Source organism: Pinus tabuliformis, chromosome Q, assembly GCF_031772625.1.
Source record: "Pinus tabuliformis cultivar Carrire ecotype Pingquan chromosome Q, CPIR1, whole genome shotgun sequence".
NCBI classification, from domain to species: Eukaryota; Viridiplantae; Streptophyta; class Pinopsida; order Pinales; family Pinaceae; genus Pinus; species Pinus tabuliformis.
This window is the reverse complement of record NC_142296.1, coordinates 242732928-242741517: the sequence shown is the minus strand read 5'-3', so window position 1 is coordinate 242741517 and position 8590 is coordinate 242732928. Positions and strand designations below refer to the sequence as shown.

The 8590-nt window shown below is 39.3% G+C and overlaps 1 long non-coding RNA gene across 1 annotated transcript; it reads right to left on the bottom strand.

Annotated features, from left to right (window-relative positions):
- Positions 1–669: 669 nt before the first annotated feature.
- LOC149219091 (uncharacterized) lies at positions 670–1362 on the bottom strand. The gene is made up of 3 exons (XR_016248677.1): positions 1266–1362; positions 1086–1184; positions 670–693 (listed from the first exon to the last, which is right to left on the bottom strand). It is a non-coding gene; the product is annotated as an uncharacterized LOC149219091 (long non-coding RNA).
- Between the last annotated feature and the right edge of the window lie 7228 nt (positions 1363–8590).

The window sequence follows — 8590 nt, the reverse complement described above, 5'->3', positions numbered from 1 at the left end:
CTGCTTCCCATGTTTCTTGCATTTACTTCCCAGAGAGCTTCTGGTTGTAGGACGACAGGAAATTCTGCTCGACCTTCCTTGGTGGGGTAGCGGAACGACCTCGCATCTGTCGCCTGGTTCAATCAACGACCATCTTGCATCTGCTTCCCATGTTTCTTGCATTTACTTCCCAGAGAGCTTCTGGTTGTAGGACGACAGGAAATTCTGCTCGACCTTCCTTGGCGGGGTAGCGGAACGACCTCGCATCTGTCGCCTGGTTCAATCAACGACCATTTCTGGAGGAGCCCAGCACGTTCGACTACCTTACAACAGGTTTTCCCATTCCTGTATGTTATCCCATTCCTGTATGTTATTTTTGTTGCAGTGAAGGAAAATCCCTGAGACTGCTTTCTTTATAGTTGGTTTCACAAGTCTGATTGACTTCTCTGCCATATAGCTGATGGTCTGTTGGGAAAAAATCTGTCGCCTGGTTCAATCAACGACCATTTCTGGAGGAGCCCAGCATGTTCGACTACCTTACAACAGGTTTTCCCATTCCTGTATGTTATCCCATTCCTGTATGTTATCCCATTCCTGTATGTTATCCCATTCCTGTATGTTATTTTTGTTGCAGTGAAGGAAAATCCCTGAGACTGCTTTCTTTATAGTTGGTTTCACAAGTCTGATTGACTTCTCTGCCATATAGCTGATGGTCTGTTGGGAAAAAACAACATGGATTCAAATAGATCAAGATTTTTTTTTTGAGATTTTATATAGGATACAAGAGAATAGAATATATTTATTTACATCCTCGGAAGATTCTGTAGAAACTATAGGACTAAGTTACAGCGAAAATTGTACAACAAATTTCCGCAGCGTAGCTACCCCAAGGCTAACTTCACCTACTCTATCTATACTGTGAAAATACCCATTTTTCAAAGTTTTTAAACACCTTGAGTATCAACTACCTACTTGTTTTTAAGTTTTAAAACACTTTACATATAAGTTTATAACTACGAGGGCTTCTTCTTACTTTCTTGTACAAAGTTACTGTAACATGTATATTAACCCACCTAAAAAAATGCCTGATGTTCAACATGACTTACTTGTTTAGGTTCGCCATTTCTGCCTCCAATGGTGGTTGCAATAATATGCCCCGCCTCTGTGACATTTCCAGCTACGACAGTTGCTTTTTCTTCCATCTCCTGAGGAACTTACCCATTAGGAAAAATTGATTTGAAACACTGTAACAGTTCTGTTTCAAATAACCTAAACCATGTGATCACCTTGTCATCCTTGATCTTCATGGTGTTCATCTCTCTGGGTAGGCGTTCAACTCCACTTGGTCCCAATTTTACTGGCGCAGAACCGGTCTTGGTTTTTGGGGTCCTCCCGGTGAGGGGAGGTGAGCGACCTAAACTGCTATATCAATCTATTTTCGTGAGCCTCCCGGCCATGTATCTTCTCTTGGCAGGTCCTGAAAGGTCTGCTTTGCTTTCTCATTGATGCCTTGCTCCGTCCTACCTTTCAGTCAGTGCAGGCTGGGAATCTCAGCAAGCAAGCAGGTTTCCAAGCTACCTTTGTACAATATTCAGATGCAGACACACGGTGGAGTGTCATCCTTCGGATATCACATTGACCAGGGCCATTCCTCGCGTGTTCTTTGAGAGCCTATCAAACCATGATCAAAAGGAACAGATCTCCTTTCATGCTAATCTATGCTAATCTCGACATTGCCGGAAGAAAGAGCCTGTGAACTATCCAAGATTATGCTGTAATGCATGCACGCTGGCGGGTCTTCAGAATGGTGGCCACGGTCTTTTTGTTCCATTAGTCGAACTATCCAAGATTATGCAAAACAGGTGTAACACATGCAGGGAGGGTCTTCGGAATGGCGGGTCCGTGGATTATCTCCAGAACAGGTTCTACACGACTTCCGACTCGGATTTGCCAAAATATGTCATATGATCACGGTTCTCGACGATATCTACGACACCTTCGGAACAATGGAGGAGCTCGAACTCTTAACCGCAGCATTTAAGAGGTGATATCTGGGGAGGCCTATTTCATACATATAATTCTTATGTATTTTTAATAACTTTACCTTCAAATTAAGAAAAAGTATACTAATCCTTCTCGATTTTAAATAAGTAACTTTCCTTTCGAATTAAGAATATGTATTCTACTAATCGAGTCAACGAATATTACCATTGCATAAATTGTGTATATAATGATCAGATGGGACCCGTCTTCAATAAAGTGTCTTCCAGAAATCAGTGAATTAGTAGTGCTGCTTTAGTTACTTGCTTAGAAAGTGACTGGCTGGATTGTTGCAGAAACAGACTGGGATAAGAAACCGGCTTTCTCACTTGCTTAAACTTAGATCTGCCTGCCCTCTACCTGCCGCCTTTGAAACTTGATCTTGATGCTCACCTGCACCCCCGGCACTGGTTCTGGTTAATCAAGCGAATCACCCGGATCAACTGCTTAGTCGATCAAGCTCATTGGTTGAACTAAGAGCTTACATTATAAAATATGTGGCTTTATCTTATAAAATATGTGCGTTCATGTCAATCTATTTTATTGGTTATATTTGATAGCACTTCGATAGAGTGTAAGATAATCAATCTAGAGCAAGGGATAACGCTCAAAGCACTGGTTCTGGTTAATCAAGCGAATCACCCGGATCAACTGCTTAGTCGATCAAGCTCATTGGTTGAACTAAGAGCTTGCCAGCATAGCTATGACACATCACGTATTATGCAGGCTCAACTTAGTGCAGGGACTCGCTGCATCGCAGCCACCCTTGTTTTCCTTTAGAAATCTTGAAGATATAGTCAAAAGGTAGAGGAATTCGTTCTAGCTCTTCCTGGAAGCTAAGCTACTCTGTCATTAGGCAGAAATGGAAAAAACAGGTGAAGGTTTCAGTGAGGAAGTGCACGCTCTTGGTGTTCATTTATATGTTATGGAAATCTCAAGATTTGGTAGTGCGCAGTCGACTTCGGGTGATCAAGGTCCCAACACCCCCGTTGGAAGGAAATGACTCATCATCTCAGACGAAATGGTGTTGACGGCAACAACCGTTACTAAGTTACAGGACACAAAGTTTTGGGTAGCATCTTTGCATTTATGTTTTTCGATAATTTTATGTAAATTTTGCTTGATACCCAAAAATTTTTGTAGAGTCTACAATGTTACTTTTTTAGTTTAAGTTTGAACATTATCCTTAGAGCTCGCAGCCTTTTGAACATTCTTTTGTCACCAGGAATTTTGTATTAGAAATGCTATGTAAGGGTTCTGGTCGCTAATTCATGTTTATTAATATGAAAACCCTTACCCATTCTATTTAAAAAAAATGAATTAAGAAAATAATTAATAAATTATTTATGTAATATTTATTAATGGTTTTTTGTAAGATCAGATAGCTTATATTATTGTGAAAAACACATATTTACAAAATTGATAGTCTCCACTGGTTTGTAGCTAGGGAAACTAAATTAATAGCGTAAGCTCAAAATTTTGAGATTGTTTCTATTGTTCCTAATTTTTTGAACTGATAAGACAAAATAAATAGAGAGGTCTACATAGAAAACACTACAAAAATTGAAAGACATTGCCATATTGGAAAATAAAATATTAGCTTGAGCATGAGCCATGAATTCTCTCATTCAGCTGAATTATGTGCCTAATCTGGCAACGCAGAATCACCTTTGGTTTCTGATGATTTGGGGTTTGTGCCTATGATTTGCTTAGTCATAAGAGTGAATTTCTTGTTAATGTTACCGTTTTTCCAGGAGCTTGGCGATACAAATAATAATTTCTTGTTTAGTGTTAGCCCTATCAGTAAGAACTCTCCCCATGAGAGTTTTTGTGTGCCAATACAAGTTGGCGGTTTGCATATAAGAAGATTCCTTGGGTCTAGTGGAATTTCCAACATCAGGGATCCAATAGCCACTCTCTTGTTTAATGTTTGTATCTGCGATGAACCCACGAGTTTTTTTTTTTTTTTCTCGGTAAATCTATTCTATTCTATTATATACAGGAAAACATTACAAACATAGAGTCAGATTGCCCAAGGCCGACTGTGGCTCTTTGGGCCAGGATTTCTCAGCACAATACCAGCCCTCGCAGGGGCAGCGCGTCCAAACAGAACTACCTTCACAATACAACATAACACGACAGTGTATCCAGACCATACAAAATCATCCCACGCAGGGGCACCGGAGCAAAAAAATACATCCCTCGCAGGGGCATCCAAAGACTTATAGCAACATCCCTTACGGGCCATACAAACGTAGCCAAAGCAGACATAGACATAAACATAAACATAAACCAGAGAGACATAAACATAGATGTAAAACCGAAGCCGGACCTGAACAAATATGGAGGACGATAGATTGAACCATTGGAGGTTATTCCTCCGGCTTTTCCTCGACAATTCTGCACCATCCATAATTCTCTCGTTCTTCTGCAGTGGGGAAGGAGTCCCAATCTTCAGCAATGTTCCCCTTGGAAGTCGACGCCTCCTGAGCCTGAGGGCGATTAGGAGTTTTCTTGGGAGCCCCCGTTGGTCTCTCCTTGTCATCTTCCAAGCTTTCACCTGGGAGCTTCTCCTTACAGTGCGAACCACCTTCACCATCCTGAGTTTCCTCGATGAATAAAACCGAAATGTGTGCATTAATGCGGGGTTTGTCCATCGTGCTGCCGAAAGTGAAGATGGCGAAGCCGAACGCAGGAAGAGGGTTCGGTTCAGAGCTGGGACTGCTCGCGTCCATGAATTGGCTCGCCTGGAGGGGATTGGCCTCTGCCCTTCTGTGGCAGTGACAGCAACAACAGTGGTGATGGGGCTCTGTGACTGGAGGACGAGAAGACCCTCCCCGAGCAGAACCTCGTCGACTGAGCAATCTTTGCTGGGGTCTAACCATCTTTGCAGGAGTGCCGGTGGCTTGAAGCAGTGTAGCAATAGAAGGCCTTCCCGGCTTGAGACGTCCCCCAACAGAATTGAAGCCGCTCCCAGCAGACCTGGGACAACACTCAACAGAACAGAGACAGCAACCAACAGATTTTCCAGGCTTGAGACAGCCCTCAACACCTTGAATGCAGGCCTTAACAGCAAGAGTTGTAGCCTGGATAACAAAATTGCAAGCAGGAACCTGAACTTCGTGATCCCAGCGCTGAGCATGAACCTGCTCCAATCCATCACCCTTCTTAAGATCCTCAACATTCCCTCGAGACCTGTTCTCCATAACTGCCCTCTGCAGTCGCACCAATTAACCGGACGCTGCATTGAATGACCTTCGCTCTCACCTGAGCTCTTAACTCCTCGGCGGCGAGAGACGCATTGAAGTCTAAGGTTATGCTCGAGGCAGCACATGGCTGGCATGTGGCTCCTCACTGCCACCCGTCCTATCACCCGCATCCGGGTGATGAACCCACGAGCTTACTTGACTTGCTCCTCGACATTGAATATTTCTCTCTAGATAACTTCAGCGATAATGTCCTTGTATCCTTCCATGGTTGCCCTAGCAAAGGATTGGGAATGAGTGCCTCTCAGGTTTGGCAAACTAGAGTCAGGAGAGGGAGGAGTAATAGGGCCTACCTCTTCTACGTCGGCGAGAGGGTCCAACGAGATGACGCCTCATCATGGTGGTGAAGGGGGCAATGACGGTTGAGACTGTGGCTGGAGAGACGAGTCGAGGAAGAAGGATGTGAGCAGGGGTAAACAATAGAGTGTCGAGCGAGGGGTGAGCGAACTACAACAGGGGACAAAAATAGAGGGGGTTGGTCTGGAACAAGAGGGTGTGTTGGTGAAGTGACCAACAAGTAGTAGGGGAGAAAAAGAAAAGGGAAAAAAATCATAGAGAAACAAGTGAGAAGTAGCCGCCTAGATACACAATGCCAAGAATGGGGATGGATGCCCAAAATCCAAAAGAACTTACGGAGAACAGAGCATAGATTGTTGTAGATTCAAAATTGAGTTGTAAGGAAGGATCATGAAAAAGTTGAACCTGAAAATGAAGGTCCCACAGAGAGGATTGACGCATAGGAGTGAGGAGAATCTAGAGTTATCGAACTGGATGGAAATAATTAAGGCCTTTGTTTGTCTGTGCTCCATGAAGCGGTGTTGACAACCCAAAATTGTGAATCCTAAATAAATTGTGCCATGGTTGGTGGATTATAAACAAATCAAGCTCCTCCTACCTATGACGTTGTGGCCTTCTCCCCATTCCTCTATATAATTATCTTGCCCCTACCTATATTCTACCATGATTACTACTCTGGATCCTTGAATGTTCAAATCGCCTCTCCAGTGTACCTTCCTAATTCCTTGCACGCTTCCTCTCTGTGTTGGTTTAGTAAACACAAACTTACCAATTTCATTTTGTTCCTTGCGGCAATAGGGTAGCCATATAGGCTGCTAGGTGGAGGTAGCTTTCCCTCCTTCATTGCTCTGTGTTAGCCTCATCGTTGTTATTATATTGTGAGGCAGATGGACACCCAATGGGGAGTAGTAAATATTAATAACATTAATTAAGAAAATGAATTATTATTAAATATTAATTAATTTTTTATAATTATTTTTATTTTATTTTATTTATGTAGAAAAGGTACTTGTATCTTCATTATATATATAAATAAAATAATTTTTGCATATGCACTATAAAAATGATGCACTCTAGTGAGGCTCAAAGTCGATCGGTCATTATTCATAATATTACCAGCAAAATACAACAAAAAAAAACCTTGATGCTTTGTGAAAGTATCCTAATCCCAAACCATTGGTCTTAAACATTACCACATCCAAAGCACATAAGGATGATAAAGGTATTTGCTGACAAAATGGTTGCTAAGGCAACATATATATATATATATATATATATATATATATATATATATTTTTTTTTTTTTTTTTTTGAGAGAGAAAGAGATATATATATATATATATACTTATGCAAAAGGCCCCACAATATAGGGATGCAATTGGTATTACATCTGATCCAAGATGTGTAACTCACTCACCAACCAGTGACCTTGATCTTAGAGGATGACTTCTTTAGAAAGAAGATCAGTGGTCGAGTTTTAGTCCCTAAACCCACGACTCAATAACACAAACTAGACAAGTGCAACACATTGATGCATAACCTTGAAACTTCCATATGTGTCCCCAATGCTCCATCTCCCCCAATTTATTATAATTAATTAATACAAACATTAATTCAATAATATTATTAATAATTTATCTATAATTATTATAAATAATTTAATTTATTAATTAATAATATTTAACCCAAGGGTTAGCTTAATTGGTTGAGGCCTTGTTGCTAAATCACCTTGCCATTGAGAGGTCAAGAAGTTAATTCTCCTCGACGCCCCCTGAGATTAGGCTATGATTAATTTAGTCAGTGATACGTGATCGAATGGATCTGTCGATATTTTCCTTGACAAAAAATAAATAAATTGATTAATAATATTTTATCACTCAAAAAAATTTACACTTCAAAAAACTCTATAACAAATCCAAAATTAAATGAATATACACTCATTTACACATACATATTTCAGATAACTTTAATTAGAAAAGAAAGGTGCTTCAGGGCTTTAGATTGTAATCATCATCTCCAATCTTAATTTGTCCATAGGTTAGAATTGGCTTGAGCTGAGTTACTCGAGATTAGTCAAGGAACACCCGAGCGGTGGCGCTGGCAAGAAGACTTATTGCCCAAAGGCCTTCAACCTCCTCCCCAGCGCGCATGTGATCAGGTCTAGAGCATCAGCAAGCATCGTGTTGGGGGCATGCATACCATGCCTATTCTAGAGTTGCCTTTTTAAGGAGATTAAGTGTAGGTTGTGGAATGTGTTGCAATATAGAATCACACATAATTTAGTTTCGGGGTTAATGAGAAATATTGTAATATTATCTAATTTCATATATATATAGTTTAGTTAGAATGTTTGGGAAAATATTTTTATATATATATTTTTTTATAAAATTTAATTTTATGTAATTCATAATAAATATTATTTATAATAATTTTAATTTGGTTAATATATATATATATATATATATATATATAAAATAATAAAATAAAATTTTAAATTTAATATAATTTAAAAAATACAATTTTATTTTTATTTTTTATTTTATATAGATGTATATAAGATTTGGTATATAGGTAATAAGAAAAAATACTGTAATATTTTTTTAATTTCACTTTTTAATTTTATTTAATTAATATATAAGAAAAGAATAACAATACTTATTTAAACTAAATTTAATGGATGTGTGGGAGGTAGTGTCATTTATATTTAGTTTAAATGGTTAGCAAAATGTTGTTATTCATCTCATCTTGATTATAATATGTCAAGTTTATGACGTGTATGAATAAAGAAAGAAAGAAATTATTTTAACGTCCATGAGGCTAAATATAGCTTATGAGACATATTGTTTCTTCATCTACTTTATGTATTCCACCATTTTTCTGTGAAGCTTCAAAATAAATGCTCCCAACATTTTGACAAACCCTTCACTAAATAGATTATCCCAAGAGATAGCTGCCAACATATCTACATAACTTTCCCTATTGTCAAAGATAGTGTTGTTTAGATTTAG